The following is a 20,993-nucleotide window of genomic DNA, read 5'->3' as shown; positions in this document are numbered from 1 at the left end:
AGTTTTAAATGATACATTTAACAAGATGGAGTTAATTGATATTTATATGCCATTCTATCCAAAAAAATGAGAATACACTTTCCTCTCAAGTTCTCATGTAATAGGCTTCTGGATAGATCATATCATAGGTCACAAATCAAGCCTTCTTAAATTTAAGAACATTGAAATCTTATCAAGTATATTTTCTGACCAAAATGCTATGAGACTAGATATCAATTACAGAAAAAAAATCTGTAAAAAGTGCAGACACATGGATGCTAAACAATATGCTACTAAATAACCAAGAGATCACTGAAGAAATCAAAGAGGAAATCAAAAAATACCTAGAAACAAACGACAAAACACAATGACCCAAAACCTATGGGATGCAGCAAAAACAGCTCTAAGAGGGAAGTTTATAGCAATACAATCCTACCTCTAGAAACAAGAAAAATCTCAAATAAACAACCTAACCTTACACCTAAAGGAATTAGAGAAAGAACCAAAAAAAAAAAAAAAAAGCCAAAGTTAGCAGAAGGAAAGAAATCATAAAGATCAGATCAGAAATAAATGAAAAGAAATGAAGGAAACAATAGCAAATATCAATAAAACCAAAACCTGGTTCTTTGACAAGATAAATGAAATTGATAAACCATTAGCCAGATTCATCAAGAAAAAAATGGGAAATGACACAAATCAACAGAATTAGAAATGAAAAAGAAGTAAAAACTGGTACTGCAGAAATACAAAGGATCATGAGAGATTACTACAAGCAACTATATGCCAGTAGAATGAGCAACCTGGAAGAAATGGACAAATTCTTAGAAATGCAAAACCATCTGACACTGAACCAGGAAGAAGTAGAAAATATAAACAGATCAATCACAAGCACTGAAATTGAAATTGTGATTAAAAATCTTCCAACATACAAAAGCCCAGGAAGAGATGGTTTCACAGGTGAATTCTATCAAACATTTAGAGAAGAACTAACTCCTATCCTTCTCAAACTCTTCCAAAATATAGCAGAGGGAGGAATACTGCCAAACTCATTCTATGAGGCCACCATCACCCTGATACCAAAACCAGACAAAGATGTCACAAAAATGAAAACTGCAAGCCAATATCACTGATGAACATAGATGCACAAATCCTCAACAAAATACTAACAAACAGAATCCAACAGCACATTAAAAGGATCATACACCATAATCCAGTGGGGTTTATCCCAGGAATGCAATGATTCTTCAATATATGCAAATCAATCAATGTGATACACCACATTAACAAATTGAAGAATAAAAACCATATGATTGGGCTTCCCTGGTGGCGCAGTAGTTGAGAGTCCGCCTGCCGATGCAGGGGACATGGGTTTGTGCCCCGGTCTGAGAAGATCCCACATGCCACAGAGTGGCTGGGCCGTGAGCCATGGCCTCTGAGCCTGTGCATCCGGAGCCTGTGTTCCACAACGGGAGAGGTCACAACACTGAGAGGCCCCCATACCGCAAACAAACAAACAAACAAAAAAGCATATGATCATCTAAATAGATGCAGAAAAAGCTTTCAACAAAATTCAAAACACATTTATGATAAAAACCCTGCAGAAAGTAGGCATAGAGGGAACTTACCACAATATACTAAAGGCCATATATGACAAACTCACAGCCAACATTGTTCTCAATGGTAAAAGACTGAAACCATTTCCTCTAAGATCAGGAACAAGACCAGGTTGCCCACTCTCACCAATATTATTCAACATAGTTTGGAAGTTTTAGCCACAGCAGTCAGAGAAGAAAAATAAATAAAAGGAATCCAAATCAGAAAAGAGGTAGTAAAACTGTCACTGTTTGCAGATGACATGATACTGTACATACATAGAGAATCCTAAAGATGCTACCAGAAAACAACTACAGCAAATCAATGCATTTGGTAAAGTAGCAGGATACAAAATTAATGCACAGGAATTTCTTGCATTCCTATACACTAATGATGAAATATCTGAAAGAGAATGTAAGAAAACACTCACATTTACCATTGCAACAACAACAAAAAATAAAATACCTAGGAATAAACCTATACAAGGAGACAAACGACCTGTATGCAGGAAACTATAAGACACTGATGAAAGAATTTAAAGATAACACAAACAGATGGAGAGATATACCATGTTCTTGGATTGGAAGAATCAACATTGTGAAAATAACTGCATACCCAAAGCAATCTACTATCAATCCCTATCAAAATACCAATGGCATTTTTCACAGAACTAGAACAAAAAAATTCACAATTTGTATGGAAACACAAAGACACTGTATGGCCAAAGCTATCTTGAGAAAGAAAAACGGAGTTGGAGCAATCATGCTCCTGGACTTCAGACTGTACTACAAAGCTCCAGTAATCAAGACAGTATGGTACTGGCACAAAAATAGCAATATAGATCAATGGAACAGGAGAGAAAGCCCAGAGATAAACCCATGCACATATGGTCTCATTATCTTAGATAAAGGAGGCAAGAATATGCAATGGAGAAAAAACAGACTCTTCAATAAGTGGTGCTGGGAAAACTGGACAGCTACATGTAAAAGAATGAAATTAGAACACTCCCTAACACCATACACAAAAATAAACTCAAACTGGATTAAAGATCTAAATGTAAGGCCAGACAGTCTAAACCTCTTAGAGGAAAACATAGGCAGAACACTCAATGACATAAATCACAGCAAGTTCTTTTTGACCCACCTCTTAGAGAAATGGAAATAAAAACAAATATAAACAAATGGAACCTAATGAAGCTTAAAAGCTTTTGCACAGCAAAGGAAACCATAAACAAGACCAAAAGACAACCCTCAGAATGGGAGAAAATATTTGCAAATGAAGCAACTGACAAAGGATTAACCCTCCAAAGTATACAAGCAGCTCATGCAGCTCAGTATCAAAGAAAAGAAAGAACCCAATCCAAAAATAGGCAGAAGACTAAATAGACATTTCTCCAAAGAAGATATACAGACTGCCAACAAACATATGAAAGGATGTTCAACATCACTAATCATTAGAGAAATGCAAATCAAACCTACAATGAGGTATCGCCTCACACAGGTCAGAATGGCCATCATCATAAAATCTACAAACAGTAAATGCTGGAGAGGGTGTGGAGGAAAGGGAACCCTTCTGCACTGTTGGTGGGAGTGTAACTTGATACAGCCACTATGGAGAACAGTATGGAGGTTCCTTAATAAACTAAAAATAGAACTACCATATGACCCAACAATCCCGCTCCTGCACATATACCCAGAGGAACCCATAATTTGAAAAGATACACATACCCCAATGTTCATTGAAGCACTATTTATAATAGCCAGGACATGGAAGCAACCTAAATGTCCATCAGCAGAGTCATGGATAAAGAATATGTGGTACATATGTACAATGGAATATTACTCAGCCATGAGAAGAAACAAAATTGAGTTATTTGTAGTGAGGTGGATGGACCTAGAGTCTGTCATACAGAGTGAAGTAAGTCAGAAAGGGAAAAACAAATACCGTATGCTAATACATATATATGGAATCTAAAAAAAAAAAAAAATGATTCTGAGGAACCTGAGCCACAGCAGGAATAAAGACTCAGAGGTAGAGAATACACTTGAGGACACAGGGAGGAAGAGGTGTAAGCTGGGACGAAGTGAGAGAGAGACATGGATATATATACACTACCAAGGGTAAAATAGATAGCTATTGAGAAGCAGTCACATAGCACAGGCAGATCAGCTCTGTGATTTTTGACCACCTAGAGGGGTGAGATAGGGAGGGTAGGAGGGAGACGCAAGAGGGAGAGGATATGGGATAAATGTATACATATAGCTGATTCATTTTGTTATACAGCAGAAATGAACACACCATTGTAAAGCAATTATACTCCAATAAAGATGTTAAAAAAATCATAGTTGAAATAGACAAAAATTACTGTTGCATATCTACCATGCATGGAAAGTAAATACAGAAAATGTTAAGAAAAAAAGATAAATGGTCAACGCTGCATTTGTTTTCTAGTTACCTCTGGAAAAGAGAACAAATTTTCATGATTCTCTTACAATGACTTAGATCTAGCCAGAAAAAAAAAAAACAAAAAAAACACTTATTTAGGACACAACCTCATGGATACTTGGCATAGCTTCTCAGCCATGATGAAATTCACTGTGTCCATCACTGCTTTCAATAAAGTTCATTTTGTTGTTTCTTAATTCACCAACCTTATTGCTCCTTTCTTGAACTCTACTGTGTTGAATTCTATTTATTTTCTAGGTCATTTCTTGTTCTCTCTGATTCCTCTTTCTAGAGCTTTCCTTTCCCTTTCTCTTGGGTTTTCTAGTTAGGGACACTGGGATAAGCATCCATAAGATAAGCATCCATAAGATAAGCATCCATGCTATGGAGTGAAACACTTGAGTTCAAATTCCAGCTCTGTTAATTCCTGATTTTTCAGAATTTGCATAACCATACCATTCTTCAGTTACATCCCCTGTCAAATGGGAATCGATAGCAACTACAAATATAGTTGTTGTGAAGACTAATATAAAACATACAAAAAAGAAAACATACAAAAAACTTATCGATTGTTAAGACAACTGTATAACATGCAAATTTAATTTATTTTTTTTCCTTTTCCAAGGATTACTGTTTCAGTTATCTATTGCTGCAGGAAAATACATGTCAACTAAAACTTTAAAACTTAAAGCAACAAATATTTTATTATTTTCACAGATTCAGTAGGTCATGAGTTGGGCAAGGGTATAATGCAGATGATTTTCTCTCCCTCAAAATATCTCCAGACTCAAGTGGTAATATTCAAAGGCTAGAGATGGCTTAGTAGCTAAGAGCTGGACTCATCTGGAAGGACTCATTCACTCACATGTTTGGCAGTTGATGCTGGCTGTTGAGTGCAGTGTTTGCTGTGGCTGTCAACCAGAAAATCTGCATGTGACTGCTTGGGCTTTCTCACAAAATGGTGAATGGCTTACAAACATGAGAGTTGCAAGAAAACAAAGCAGAAGTGAATGGTATTTTTAAAAATCTTGTCTTGAAAGTGCATAGTATCTATTAGCTGTTGAGGTAGTTATAAAGCTCTGCCCATATTCTAGGGAAGACAATATAAACCCCATTATTCAGTAGGAGGAACATCAAGGATGTATTGTAGAAAGAGTATGTAGAATGGTAAATATTGTTGCAACCATCTTTAAAAAATAAAATCTGCCACATTTACTTTTCCCCATTTGACTACATTATCTCTGACTTACAAACTATTGGATAATGGAGATAGCAGGCACCTCTTTCCCACATATTATTTTTATAGATAAGTTTCGTATTTCACCTTTTTATGATGTCTGTAATTTTGTTGTGGTGGAGAGTATTCAGCAATGGCCATCACTAATTCCTTTCCCACATCAGTGACCACCATTAATTCTTTTTCTACATCTATGCACCTAGAGAGGTGGATTCTCTCCTTCAATATTGTCTTATCCTGTAACTCCTTACCTAGTAGAATGTGGCATATATGACATCCTGGGACTTCTGATCCCAGGCTGTATGCCAACTGGTAGCTTCCTCTCCCTTCTTCTTAAAATTATTTGCAATGATGGGAGAGACTCAAGCTCTCTGGGTTTCAGCCCTAGCTGACATTATGTAGAATAAACAAACCACCAACCTGACCTCCTTAGTCAACTGGCAGAACAATGAGAGATAGAAAAATTCTTCTTGTTTTAAGCCACTAAAAAGTTGAATTTGTTGTGGCTGGCAAGTCTGATATTCATAGGACAAGCTAGAAGGCTGGAGATTCAAGTAAGAGCTGATACTGTATGCAGTCTTAAGTCTAAAATCTGCAGGGCAGTCTAGCAGGCTAGAATCTCAGGCAGGATTTATATGTTGCAAGCTTTGGCAGAATTGCTTTTCCTTTAGAAAACCTCAGTCTTTGGGCTTATGACCTTCACTTGATTGGGTGAGGTCTACCTTCATTATGGAGGGTAATCTTCTTTACTCAGAGTCTACTGATTTATATGTTAATCACATCTAAAGAATACCTTCACAGCAATATCTAAACTATTGTTTGACCAAACAGCTGGTACCATAGTCTAGCCAAGTTGATGTAATAAATTAATCATTATGGTTCAAAAAAATCTACCTAATGAATTTGATACTTTAGTGATAGATTTCCAGATCAAATAGTGAAACTGTCAAACTGGTTTCATTTAGCTATATATAAGTTATAGATAAGAGAGTTGAACTAGAAAAGGGACTATTCTGTTTTCAGGGAAAATTTAGGGAAATATTTTCCACAAGGATATACTAAGATGGAAAATCAAACTATATACCATTTACAGTTTCTCCAGCCCACAAGATAGTTTCCAAAAATAAATTAACTAATGATTTATTTAAAGCCTGCGGCCAAAGATCAAATCCTAATCCACAGCTTTTCCCATAAATTGTAGCCTCAGATAAAAGATGAGATCAAAATATGTCTGTAAGAACCTTTTTTGAAATGTTGGAAAGATTTAGGGATTTGCCTTATAGATGCTCTCACCCAGATAGAAATACTTCTAAGAATTCTATGACTGTTGTCCTATAGCACCCTGTATCTCAGTCTAAAGTAGGGAGAGGGTCACCCTCTCAAATATATTTCTGATTGAGACTTTTGCCTAAGCAGATTTATTGTAACTTGATATACAGGAAGATCTCAAGAATATTTAAAGACATATCATCTTTGACGAAAAGGAACATAATTCAATATGTAAAGAGGTCACTGGATCCCAATCCTTCTACCTGCAAGCAGGGGATGCTACTTATCTGCAAACATGGATCATTTTTAGTGGAAAATAAAAGATGAATCAGAGGGAAGAGTCAAAATTACAGAGGGAAAGTCAACAGCCATTGATAACTATTCCTGGGGAGAAAAATTGAGTCCCAAGCGAAGAAAAGTTCTTACCTCTGGAGTTGGAGGAAATAACACTATGTGCCCAGTTTGATTTAAAAATTTCTATGTACCATTAACTGTATTGTGTCTTTGATTTTCCCCCTTGTGAGCTGGCATGTCTGCTGTGATTATGCTGTCTCTTTTTCACCACTGTAAAAGTGGATATGTTCTAGGGAAGATAACTTATCTCGGCAAATGAGAAAATGCACCTGAGAAGTTGCTTCTATTGTGCTACATGAGAAGCTTCTTCCACACCTGCTGATAAGATCCTGTATTGCCAACCAATGATTTAATGAATACAATATTTGAGTATATTTTGCATACAAGAGGGATGTGGTTATTGTTGCCAGTGTGTGGACCGTGATAGTTGGTCTCTTACAATAAATTCCTTCCCTCCCCGTATGAACACCCACATTCAGGAAATGGAAATTATTTCCCCTCTTCTTGAATATGGGCTGACTCTGACTGAGTTGGCTACTAGAATGTGGCAGAAATCAAATTCTAGAATTTCTCATTCCAAGCTTCTCTTCCCCTAAGAATCCAAATGCCCATTATATGTGCTCAAACCACATTGAATAATCACATGAAGAACACAGTAGGTTTCCCGTATATTAATTTTTAGGAATGACACAATGAAACAGCTAGTGCCAAAGGTCTCTGCAAGAAGAACTATTCTGATTACTGTTTTGCCTTCACTGTCCATTTCAGTAATTATGATCATCTTGTCTTTGGTGAATGAGTACCATCACTTGGCTCCTGCCACTCTAGGATTCTGTCATTCTCACTGCATTTAGGGATCCTACTTCAATGGTAGCAGTTATCACTAATGTATGACTTACAAACAAGGGTCACCACAGAGACCTTCAATGGTGATGAGGCTCCTCTCACAAATTTATTTCTCATAGTCTTGGTTAAAATCTCTGTGTTCTTGACCTTTCCAGGGAGTGTGAGCAGGTCTTCCATGATAAAACACTCTAAGATTCCACTATCACTAAGCCTTTGGATATGTTTCTCTATGATATACCAATGAACTTCTGGCATTTCAACATTATTTTGCTGCTAAAATTGCTTTGTTATTAAAATTGTGCTAAAGTAACTTTGTAAAGTAAAACAGGATAGTTTGCATCTTTTTTTCCACGATCTTGACTATCTGGAATAGATATAGAACTGTGGTTTCTTATATAAAGGATAGATTGAATTCAGCTGTAAAACCACGTAGTTTGTAACCTTATAATTTATAATAATTATTAAATAATAGATATTTATAAAAATGCTTAGGTATTTTATGATTATTGGCCTATTCCTTCTGGAAATTTAGACTTGAGATTTAAAGATTACAATTTAATCTTGACATGTTGCTAAAATTAAAGGTTATATTAAATAAAAACTCCAGAGCTGAAAGGCAACCACCTTGGAGATAGAAAAGAGTGAACAGTTATTTAGCCCCTACAATGTGCTAGGTACTAGTCACAATTATTTACTTACATTTCCTCCTTTCATCTCTATTGTGGAGAGAATCTGTGAAACAGGTATTGTTAGCCCCATTTAACATTGAAGAAACAGACACAGAAAGGACAAGCAGCTTGCTCCAAGACCCAGTAAGTGTATTACAGGAATTCAACTTGTGCCACACGACACAGTAAGTGTGGATCAAGAATTCAAACAGAGGTGACTAGAGGTCAGAAACTGTACACAATGCTCAAATGCTTCTTAGTGCAACCGTATGGAAGAAAGTGAAGAAACTATATACTTGGAAAAAGCCAAGCTGAAAGAGGGCTTGCTTGGCTTTGCTTTGTCTGTTTTGTTTTTGTTTTGTCATTTCAGATGAAGGATTCAGTTTCTTATGTGACCTTGGTGCTTTTTGCCTGTGTGTTCCCATATCAAATTGATACAACTTCTTTGTTAATATAACTAAGCTTTGTGGAGTTCTGTTACTTGAATCAGAAGACTCAACTGGAAATGTATGTGTTATTTTCAACCCAGCAGAAATAGACTATCATAAATTAAACACTTGGCATACTCACTAAACACCAGTAAATACTGCATAAATTCAAACTGTAGTTTTTGAGTCTGGAGACTATGTATCATCTATCTTTGTATTAGTTTCTAAAATTCTGTGCTTTATGTACAGTAGGTGCTCCCTAAATCTACTGAATGGTGAAATTTCTTACACTGAATTACATAAAACTCTCTTGATATTTAATCACTGTATATTACTGTCTTTCCTTTTTCTCTTTTTTTCATTTTCCTATTGATTCTATTTATACCAACCACATTTATCATTTCTATGAGGCTGTTTCCAATATCTAACTCCAGTGTACATACAGATATGTTTTCTTTATGAATTTTATCTTCACATTATACATTCAGTTTTCTTCAAGTGTGCCACCTTCCACAGGCATCCTCCTATAGTCAGCCTTGTTGGCATTGGTGTAATTATAAATTTCCATGATTAATGCCTTAGCTTTTTTATAGGCTTTTCTTATCTGCATACATATTTCTAAATCTGCTTTTTCAACCTGCCTGAGATGTAGTAGCTTCTTATCATTTATTTCCTTTCCATTTCTATTTTTTACCATAATCCAAAAGATCGCTTTGGTCTTTGGAGCACATGTTATATCTCCCTTTAGATAGTACAGTACACCATCTCTTCCTGCTTTACAAAGTCTAGTTTTCCTGTAAAAAATATCTTCCTGCTTTTTAATATTTTTTCTTGTGCCTCTTGGCCATTTGTATGTCTTCCTTGGAGAAATGTCTATTTAGGTCTTCTGCCCATTTTTTTTTTATTTTTTTAAATTTTATTTTCTTTACTTTTTTATACAGCAGGTTCTTATTAGTTATCCATTTTATACATATTAGTGTATATAGGTCAATCCCAACCTCCCAATTCATCACACCATCACCCCTACCCTACCACTTTCCCCCATTGGTGTCCGTACATTTATTTTCTACATCTGTGTCTCTATTTCTGCCCTGAAAACAGGTTCATCTGTACCATTTTTCCTAGGTTCCACATATATTCATTAATATACGATATTTGCTTTTCACTTTCTGACTTACTTCACTCTGTATAACAGTCTCTAGACCCATCCACGTCTCTGCAAATGACATAATTTCGTTCCTTTTTATGGCTGAAAAATATTCCATTGTATATATATATACCACATCTTCTTTATCCATTCGTCTGTCAAAGGGCATTTAGGTTGTTTCCATGACCTGGCTATTGTAAATAGTGCCGCAATGAACATTAGGGTGCATGTGTCTTTTTGAATTATGGTATCCTCTGGGTATATGCCCAGTAGTGGGATTGCTGTATCATTTGGTAATTCTATTCTTAGTTTTTTAAGGAACCTCCACACTGTTCTCCATAGTGGCTGTATCAATTTACATTCCCACCAACAGTGCAATAGGGTTGCCTTATCTCCACATCTTCTCCAGGATTTGTTGTTTGTAGATATTCTGATGATGCCCATTCTAACTGGTGTGAGGTGATGACTCATTGTAGTTTTGATTTGCAATTCTCTAATAATTAGTGATGTTGAGCAGCTTTTCATGTGCTTCTTGGCCATCTGTATGTCTTCTTTGGGGAAATGTCTATTTAGGTCTTCTGCCCATTTTTGGATTTTTTTTTTTTTAATATTGAGCTGCATGAGTTGTTTATATATTTTGGAGATTAATGTTTTGTCCATTGATCCATTGGAAAATATTTTCTCGCATTCTGAGGGTTATCTTTTCATCTTGTTTGTAGTTTCCTTTGCTTTGCAAAAGCTTTTAAGTTTCATTAGGTCCCATTTGTTTATTTTTGTTTTTATTTCCATTACTCTAGGAGTTGGATCAAAAAAGATCTTGCTGTGATTTGTGTTCTTACTATGTTTTCCTCTAAGAGTTTTATAGTGTCCAGTCTTACATTTAGGTCTTTAATCCATTTTGAGTTTATTTTTGTGTATGGTGTTAGGGAGTGTTCTAATTTCATTCTTTTACATGTAGCTGTCCAGTTTTTCCAGCACAACTTATTGAAGAGACTGTCTTTTCTCCATTGTATATCCTTGCCTCCTTTGTCATAGATTAGTTGACCATAGGTGCATGGGTTTACCTCTGGGCTTATTTTTTTTTTCTTTGTTTCTATTTCATTTATTTCTGCTCTGATCTTTATTTCTTTCCTTCTACTAACTTTGGGTTTTGTTTGCACTTCTTTAGTTCCTTTAGGTGTAAGTTTACATTGTTTATTTGAGATTTATCTTGTTTCTTGAAATAGGCTTGTATTGCTATAAACTTCCTTCTTAGAACTGCTTTTGCTGCATCCCATAGGTTTTGGATCATTGTGTTTTTGTTGTAATTTGTTTCTAGGTATTTTTTGATTTCCTCTCTGATTTCTTCAGTGATCTCTAGGTTATTTAGTAATGTACTGTTTAGCTTACATGTGTTTGTGTTTTTCACGTTTTTTTCCCTGTAATTGATTTCTATCTTATAGCGTTTTGGTCAGAACAGATGCTTGATATGATTTCAATTTTCTTAAATTTACTGAGGCTTGATTTGCTGCAAGTTGTGATCTATCCTGGAGAATGTTCTGTGTGCACTTAAGAAGAAAGTGTAATCTGCTGTTTTTTGCATGAAATGTCCTATAAATATCAATTAAATCTATCTGGTCTATTGTGTCATTTAAAGCTTGTGTTTCCTTATTAATTTTCTGTTTGACTGATCTGTACATTGGTGTAAGTGAGGTGTTAAAATCCCACACTATTATTGTGTTACTGTCAATTTCCTCTTTTATAGCTGTTAGCAGTTGCCTTATGTATTGAGGTGATCCTATGTTGGGTGCATATATAATTGTTACATCTTCTTCTTGGATTGATCCCTTGATCATTATGTAGTGTCCTTCCTTGTCTCTTGTAACATTCTTTATTTTAAAGTCTATTTGATCTGATATGAGTATTGCTTCTCTAGCTTTCTTTTGATTTCCATTTGCATGGAATATCTTTTTCCATCTCCTCACTTTAAGTCTGTTTGTGTCTTGTTTTTGTATTCATTCAGCAAGCCTGTGTCTTTTGGTTGGAGCCTTTAATCCATTCACATTTATGGTAATTATCCATATGTATGTTCCTATTACCATTTACTTAATTGTAATGGGTTTGTTTTTGTAGGTTCTTTTCTTCTCTTGTGTTTCCCATTTAGATAAATTCCTTTAGCATTTGTTGTACAGCTTGTTTGGTGGTGCTGAATTCTCTTAGTTTTTGCTTGGCTGTAAAACTTTTGATTTATCTGTCAAATCTGAATGAGATACTTGCCAGGTAGAGTAATCTTGGTTGTAGGTTCTTCCCTTTCATCACTTTAAATATATCATGCCACTCCCTTCTGGCTTGTAGATTTTCTGCTGAGAAATCAACTGTTAACCTTATGGGAGTTCCTTTCTATGTTATTTGTCAATTTTCCCTTATTGCTTTCAATAATTTTTCTTTGTCTTTAATTTTTGTCAGTTTAATTTCTATGTGTCTAGGCATGTTTCTCCTTGGATTTATCCTGCCTGGAACTCTCTGCGCTTTCTGGATTTGGGTGGCTATTTCCTTTCCCATGTTAGGGAAGTTTTTGACTATAATCTCTTCAAATATTTTCTTGGGTCTTTTCTTTCTCTCTTCTCCTTCTGGGACCCTTATAATGCGAATGTTGTTGCATTTAATGTTGTCCCAGAGGGCTCTTAGGCTGTTTTGGTTTCTTCTCATTCTTTTTTCTTTATTCTGTTCTATGACAGTGAATTCTACCATACTGTCTTCCAGGTCACTTATCCATTCTTCTGCCTCAGTTATTCTGCTATTGATTCCTTCTATTGTATTTTTCATTTCAGTTATTGTATTATTCATCTCTGTTTGTTTGTTCTTTAATTCTTCTTGGTCTTTGTTAAACATTTCTTGCATCTTCTCGACCTTTACCTCTATTCTTTTTCTGAGGTTCTGGATCATCTTCACTATCATTTTTCTGACTTATTTTTCTGGAAAGTTTCTTATCTCCACATCATGTAATTGTTTTTCTGGGGTTTTATCTTGTTTCTTCATCTGGTACATAGCTCTCTGCTTTTTCATCTTGTCTATCTTTCTGTGAATGTGGCTTTTGTTCCATAGGCTGCAGGATTGTAATTCTTGCTTCTGCTGTCTGCCCTCTCTTTCTGATTTTTAATAGGGTTCTACTTACCTCATTTTAGTTGTGCTACTTCAGTTGTATTAATCTCTACTTCCTGGCCTTGAAGACATAACTTTCTTCCTTCCTCCCTCCCTCCTTCCCTCCCTCCTTCCCTCCCTCTTTCCCTCCCTCCCTCCCTTCCTTCCTTCCTTCCTTTCTTTCTTTTCTCAAGGGAGACAGATAAATATAGATAGATTTTCTCAAACTGCTTAGTTTTTTGTTGTTGTTGTTGCTATTTTTTTGTTGTTGTTTAGGAAATGTTAGTCCTCAATTTTTTATTGTTACCTTTCTCCTCTTATTTTAATCGTTGAAATAACATTTTCAAGTCCGTAGTATGTTAATCACTAATGTTACCACAGCACAGTACACACATGGATACATACTGTGTACCAAATCTACGTTGTTCTGCTTTCACAAGGTGGTCACCTATTTGTTTTACCAGGAAGCAAAATAGGATTGATTTTTAACACAAATAGTTTATAACTGAATGTCTAAACTTAGATACATATAGCAGGCATCTTTATGGAGTCTCAGAAAAATTGTAAAAGTAAACAAACAAAAAGTCTGGCTTCTTCTAACTTTACTTATTGCTCTCTTTTTTTCTTACTGTTCCCTTAATACCTTCCAAAACACACAGAGAAGAAACAAAATAACTGTCACAGTGATGAGTTAGTATTTTGAGATAAAAAAATCATGAGATAGTAGAATCAATTTTGCCTCCTGCCAACCCAAAATTATATCATTTCATGTTTGAAAAAGGGAATGAAGAGAGCATGTTTGGGCTTATTGGTGATTATTGATGTTAAAAACATTCCAAAAGGCTTCCCTGGTGGCGCAGTGGTTGAGAGTCCGCCTGCCGATGCAGGGGACACGGGTTCGTGCCCTGTTCTGGGAAGATCCCACATGCCGCGGAGCGACTGGGCCCGTGAGCCATGGCCGCTGAGCCTGCGCGTCCGGAGCCTGTGCTCCACAACGGGAGAGGCCACAACACTGAAAGGCCCGCATACCGCAAAAACAAACAAACAAACAAAAACATTCCAAAGAGAGAATATCTAAAATTGACCTCCAGTTACTCATGCTCATACAAAATTAAAGCGTATAAAACAATTTTTTCTTAACATCTTGTCAATTATTTCTCTTTCTGTCAGGCTTTATTTCAGTTTTTGCTCCCCTGCCTACAACTTCTAACAGAAGTGCAGTGTGTAAAATTGTGAGTTTATGATTCTAGTTTTCCTTATCACACTCTATTTTCAGTATCATCTCTATCTACCTTTGGTTTCACTTTCCCTTACTTTCATTTCAGAATCACAGCTTACTTCTTGCTCTTGGCTGCCCTCTCCTTGATCATTTTTCTTTCTGACTTCCTATCTTCCTCTTATCTAAACTATGAATTCAACAATAGTCATTTTTCTCCTACACATTCCCACCTAGCAAAATGTATATTTTTTTTCACAAACTGAAATCGTGGCAAAACGTTTACATGCATACATGATTCTCCACTAGCTCATAAATGGCTTTCATTTCTATTTTTCCTTACATATCACCACAGTCTACTAAAGTCTAGCCATTTATCAACTCTTACTAGTGTATATATTGTATGGATAAGAAATGACACACTTTTTTTTATGTACAGGAAATGTGGTTCCAAAGATATTTAAGGAGTCAATAATCCTGATTTCTTCATTATTGTATCTGAAGTTTTTATTTGTTGAATGTTTCACATTTATTCACACTTTCTGAATGTTGTTTAGATACTTACTTTAAAGAATCATGATAATAAGAGATTTAGTGCACATAGCTATTCATTTTCAACATAGAAAATGTTTCAGAGCAGGGGTTATGTAATATAAGTTAAACAAAATATAGATATTCTGAATGAATACTCATATATCCATTTGACAGCCTTTACTAAGAAGTCTATTCTTAACATAGAAAGCAGTATACTTTGTACATCAATTTTAATTTATAAAGACATATATAATATTTTGCATATTTTTATCAATACATTAATCATGCTGATGACTTTTTTATTTTCAAAGTGAGAAAAAAAATGTGGCATTGTTTTAAGGAAGCTACACACTGAAGCATGACTATAAAACCATATGTCCTCAAATTTATGCACAGAAACTTGACTGTAGGTATATTATGGCATTTACAGATTTTACACAATTGACTAATTTGATAATTTGAAGCCAGGGTTGTCATTATATAAAAGGGAAATAAAAAGAAGAGGCAGAAAATTCCATTTAGAACTTGACTTTTCATCCTATGTCTACACTAAGAGCTACCTTTTGAAACATTTCAAAGGATGCCGAAATATGTTCCATGCCTTACCCACATCTGTGTCAGTTTCTAAGGTACCACATCTTTGTCTCTGCCTACCAAAAAGTAGATTGTCTCCTATGCCTTCCACCCCTAGCCACCTCATTCCCTGTATGCAGTGCATTGAAGTATTGAAATTTCCCTCAACAATGGTTATCTCCATAATGATCAAGTTCTCACTTGAGTTAAGGAGACTAGGATATAGCCATGAAAGATGACTGTGTGTCATGTGTTATCACATGACTAATTTTATGTTGTGGCTAGAGAGAAAGAAAAGAATTGTGTTGATATGAACTTAAGGAGGGATTGCACTACTTCCTTATACACAGTTCCAAATTTCCTGCTACCAATTTGTTCCTTGGAATTTCTCAGAGAACAATTTCCCTAAATACCAAGGCATGCGATTAGAGAAATATTGATTTCAATCAAGTGGCATAGTTAGTATAATTGAATTACCTTAATTATTGTGGTTGCTCTTCTTGGTACATCAGTCAAATGTATACAAAATCTCCAATGAATGTGCCAATAAAAGTTGACAGTTCAGCTTACACCAAGAGGATTTAGAGCAGTATTGGGCAAATTTTAATATTTATAGATCTCTAACACTGTAAAAATTTTGCATGCAAAAATATACCTATTCATAATCAAGTGTCTAGGCTTTTTTTTTTTAATTTATGTTTTTTAATTAATTAATTACTTTTTTTTTTTTTTGCGGTACACGGGCCTCTCACTGTTGTGACCTCTCCCGTTGCAGAGCACAGGCTCTGGACGTGCAGGCTCAGTGGCCATGGCTCACGGGCCCAGCCACTCCAGGACATGTGGGATCTTCCCGGACCAGGGCACAAATCCATGTCCCCTGCATCGGCAGGTGGACTCTCAACCAATGCGCCACCAGGGAAGCCCATTTAATTTATTTTATTTTTGGCTGTGTTGGGTCTTCATTGCTGCATGTGGGCTTTCTCTATTTGCAGTGAGTGGGGGCTTCTCATTGTGGTGGCTTCCTTGTTGTGGAGCACAGGCTCTAAGTGCACAGGCTTCAGTAGTTGTGGCTCGCGGGTTCTAGAGCACAGGCTCAGTAGTTGTGGTGCACGGGCTTAGTTGTTCCGTGGCATGTGGGGTCTTCCTGGACCAGGGCTTGAACACATGTCCCCTGCATTGGCAGGCAGATTCTTAGCCACTGTGCCACCAGGGAAGCCCCAAGTGTCTAGGTGTGATGAAAAGTATTTTAATAGTCCGACATAACTTGGAAATATAAAATATCTCCAAAAAATATTTTTATGTTTTATGTTGCAATCATGAATTAATTAGAAATGTGTACAAAATATTTTTTTCTTATATTATCCATATTCAACCATAAACATGAGAAAGAAATGAACAAATGTAACCATGGTTTAGATTGATATCAGATATTAAAATAAAGATGTAAATGTTTTCTAAACTCAGGAATTTATGTTTTTCTTAGAAGTGATTTAGAAAGTTAACATAGATAACAATATAATGCTGTCTTAAAATCACAGATATCTGTACTGATTCTGTGGTCATTAGAAACAAAGTACAATTCAGATTGCAAATATTTCAACTGTACGTGACATCATTTAGCTTTAAATCATAAATGGACTAAAAGCCCATCACAAGCATATTGCAAATAAATCTAGCTTTTATTTTATTTGCACTCATACTTTTCTAGATCATATTACTGTATGATAATATTCTTTTGTCTGGATGAAAGTATATAATCATAAACATTTACAATTCTCCCTGGTAAAAGGCAGATGACGTACACTATCATTTTGTGATGTGTAATTCAATTGCTGGCACATTATGATTTTTAATGTAAGGCTTATAATGTAAATTTCAATTCTGTACTCTGTCAATGAGTAACAAATGTTGAATTATTTCCTTCCTTAGACATACACCATTGGAATCCATTTAAAGTGCTTAATGATGTATTAATAAACCATGATTTTCCAGCAGAATTTCTGAACTCCCCTTACTGGCGCCAGCTCTAGTGCTGCCAATCAAATTAGAATGTTATGGCTTCTCAGTAAATAAAGGTTAATTGGACATATAAAGGGAAATTGAACAACAGAAGTATCTTTACTCACATTATTCTTGCATAAAACTTAGTTATTAAATTTCTTTTTATCATATGTGTGTCACAATAGCATATATTAGATCTTTATTTTTTGTTTTGAACACAAACAGGTATTCTCTTGTAATTTCAGAAAAAAACAGTAGTAACAGGCTTACTGTTTTCATCTGTGTTAAATTTTCTAATTCATTATTTCTTAGGAGAAATAAATTTATGTTGGATAATTTGTGCTTATTAAGCTTAACTGTAAATGGTTTTTTTGCAACCATTCTCCTTAATTCCCCAAATCTTGTTCTCCCTATAAAAATAAATGTGGAATATGATTTACACATATGTACCATCATTTCCTCAAATAGCATCTATTTTTTTTCTTACTTCCTGATCTTTTAGATAGCTTAAAACATGGCCTGCTTTTGATGGGTTCTGTTGTCTTGTAGTTGATTCAGATGTGAATCATATGCTTGAACTGTTCTAATAGAGCTGTATGGAAAAAACTTACTAAGCATGTATTGATATTTACCAGCTACATAATTTTAGAAATGTAAGTTTATCTAGTGAGAAAAAGGAGACTATACATGTACAGAGAAACCACTCCAGATGCAGTATAATTAATAATGCTGGATAAAATAAAGAGATATATTTAAGACATGGCTGACATAGCCAGAAATTTAAATAATTCTTTGGAAGCCAGAAATAACACAAAAACTAAAATTCATAATAATAAGAAAGTAAGAAACTGGAACCAATAATTGCTAGTCTAGAAGGTGGCCAGAAGACAAAGCAGGTGGGAAGTCATCAACCTCTCAAATTCATCATCTCCATCCTCACATTTGACATCCCCAAAGGGGAAACCTTAGTGAAGGATGTGAAAAAATAAGAAAACTCCTAGCAGAGTAAGACTTTGGGAATTTATCTCCATCTCACCATTTTCTCTAAACTATCACAAAGCATCAGTCACTCTACCTTTGTATAGTCCCTCCTCAAGATCTCTAAAAGTCAAACTTGAAAAATTGTGGACACAAGTTATTTTGATCCTTGGAAATAATTAAGCACCTTGATGAAGCCCAGGTAAATTATCTCTGGAGAAAATAATGTCAAACCTAGCCCTCAAATATTTTCCACACAGTTCCAAGGAAAGTGAACTCACCATTGAAAATCACTAAAAATATGAGAAAATTTCACCACCAACAGGAAAATGACAGATCAAGCACTCAAAAATGTATAATTATGTCCACAGCAAATTCAATTATTAAATTTAAAAGATGCAAAAGTTAAAGTTGTATTTATAAAGATACACAAGAAAGACTTGAAACAATGGGAAAGGAGAGATTATCAAACCTGACCAGCCAGATTCAAAACAGAACAAACTAGAAATTTTGGAAATTAATTTAAAAAGTAATTGAAAATTTCTGTATGCTCCAAATAACATAGCTTCAAAGTAAATACATAAAAATACAGAATTATATGAATATTTTACCACTGAATAGCTGCAAGTCTGGAGAAGTTATCTAAATACCTGAAATAATTTCTTATATTTACAAAATAAGTAAAGACCATTAGGCTTATTCAGTCATTCATTTATTAGCTCATTAATTGCTGTTAGAAGTATTAAGCATTTTCTATGTTCCCAGCAATGTGCTACCTTATAGTCACATAAAGTTATGGCCTTTGCCTTTGAACAGCTGACATTCTTGCACAAGAGTTGATGATGCCTCCCAGTTCTAATTTTATTTTCAGCTGGTAGTCATTTCAATTCATTCTTCTAGTCAAGACAAAGGGAAGAATTTGGCAGACACTGAGAACTTGACCCTTAGTGCTGCAGACATCTATAAAGTTAAGGTGGATAAACAGAAGGAGATGACATATAGGCAGAGAGAGTAAGAAGAAAAAAATTCCTGATTTGACGCTATTAACAAAGTATAAAGCAATAATCATGCACATGGAATATAATACCATTGTATTTTAATCCTGGGTAACAATAACATAAATATGTTCTGGGTTCATGTAGGCCATATTCAACTTCAATATATATACAAATTTCCAAAGCTTTAATAGGAAAAACAAACACACCCAGAATACACAAATATTAATGCAAGGTTAAGATGGTAGTTTATGATGTTGTAGGGAAACAAAATACATGCCCAACATTCACAATTCATCTGGACTTTACAAAATCTATATTGCTTCTATTAGGAAGGTAAACTGCTTTGAATGTTTTAAGAACTTTAGAATTCATTCTCAAGTAATAAATTGGCATTTTCTATTCTAAATATTGAAAACGATACCAGTATTCTTAAACTGAGCTCCCAAATTTTACACAAGTTTATGACACAGGTAGAAGAAATCTCCCTGCAGAATTAGAAAAACAATCTATTTGAAAAATAAACAGGTGTGAGTGTTGCTAAACATGTGTTTGAAAATTTATATACCAATTTTTAATAAACTGAATTTAGTGATCTATTTTCAGTATGAAAGACACTTTGCTTCAGATTTAAATTTTTATAAACCAAGAAATTTTCTTAGACAATATTTAGAAATATGAATAAGCAACTTTACAATCAAAACTATTTGTGCATCTCAACAAGTTTGGTTTAGGTTTGAAAGAAAGCAAACATAGATTATACACATCTATCTATATCTACCCATCTATCTATTTATTTATAGATTTATATTTATACATATTGTCAACAACAAATTGGCACCTGCCACTGGCACTTACCAACTACCTCTACAAGGATTATATCATGTGCTCCTGTAGCTGCTGATTTTCAACACCCCCTGAAAGGAGTTCAGGGTGGAGAGCAGAAATGAGGCACTCTGTGCTCTGGGAAAACTGGCAGAACAGTTCTTCAGATAGTTAGATATATTCAGGAGCAGGTTCTATGAGCCCAATTCGTGTATATCCTCATATTTATAAAAGCACTAAAATCCTTCATGGTTATGATTGCTTCTCGTGACTAGCAGAAACCTTCTGCAAAAAATATGTGTTTGATTGTATGTACTCCCCCTTCACCAAAATCACATATATACTGACCTTCCCGCTACGTCTTTGGAGCAGTTTCTCAGAACTATCTGAAATGTTGTCTCCCGGGCTATAGTCTTCATTTAGCCCCAAGTAAAACTTGACTCACAACTTTCATATTGTGCACTTTTTTAAGTCGACAGTATTTACACATACATATATAATATTATTAATATAATGTTTGAGTTTTCCATTTTTTCCTTTCTACCCAATACTGTACGTGTGCCTCCTGTCATGGAAGCTAAAATAAACTGACATATTTACCTTTAGGTTGGCCTTATATGTGTCTACAGAGTTGGTTTATATTTGAGCTAATTAACAAGAGTGGTAATGTAAATTCTATGCAAATGAACCTCCTCTGGGACTCCTCTTTCTTAGTTCAGTTGATGCCTATGCAAACATAGGACTTTGTAATGTTATTCCAAGGTATTTAATTTTGTGGTTTGTGT

This window comes from Aethalodelphis obliquidens, unplaced genomic scaffold (genome assembly GCF_003676395.1).
Source record: "Aethalodelphis obliquidens isolate GAN/ISIS:26980383/991018 unplaced genomic scaffold, ASM367639v1 scaffold13, whole genome shotgun sequence".
Lineage (NCBI taxonomy): Eukaryota > Metazoa > Chordata > Mammalia > Artiodactyla > Delphinidae > Aethalodelphis > Aethalodelphis obliquidens.
Note: the sequence above shows the minus strand (reverse complement) of the source record.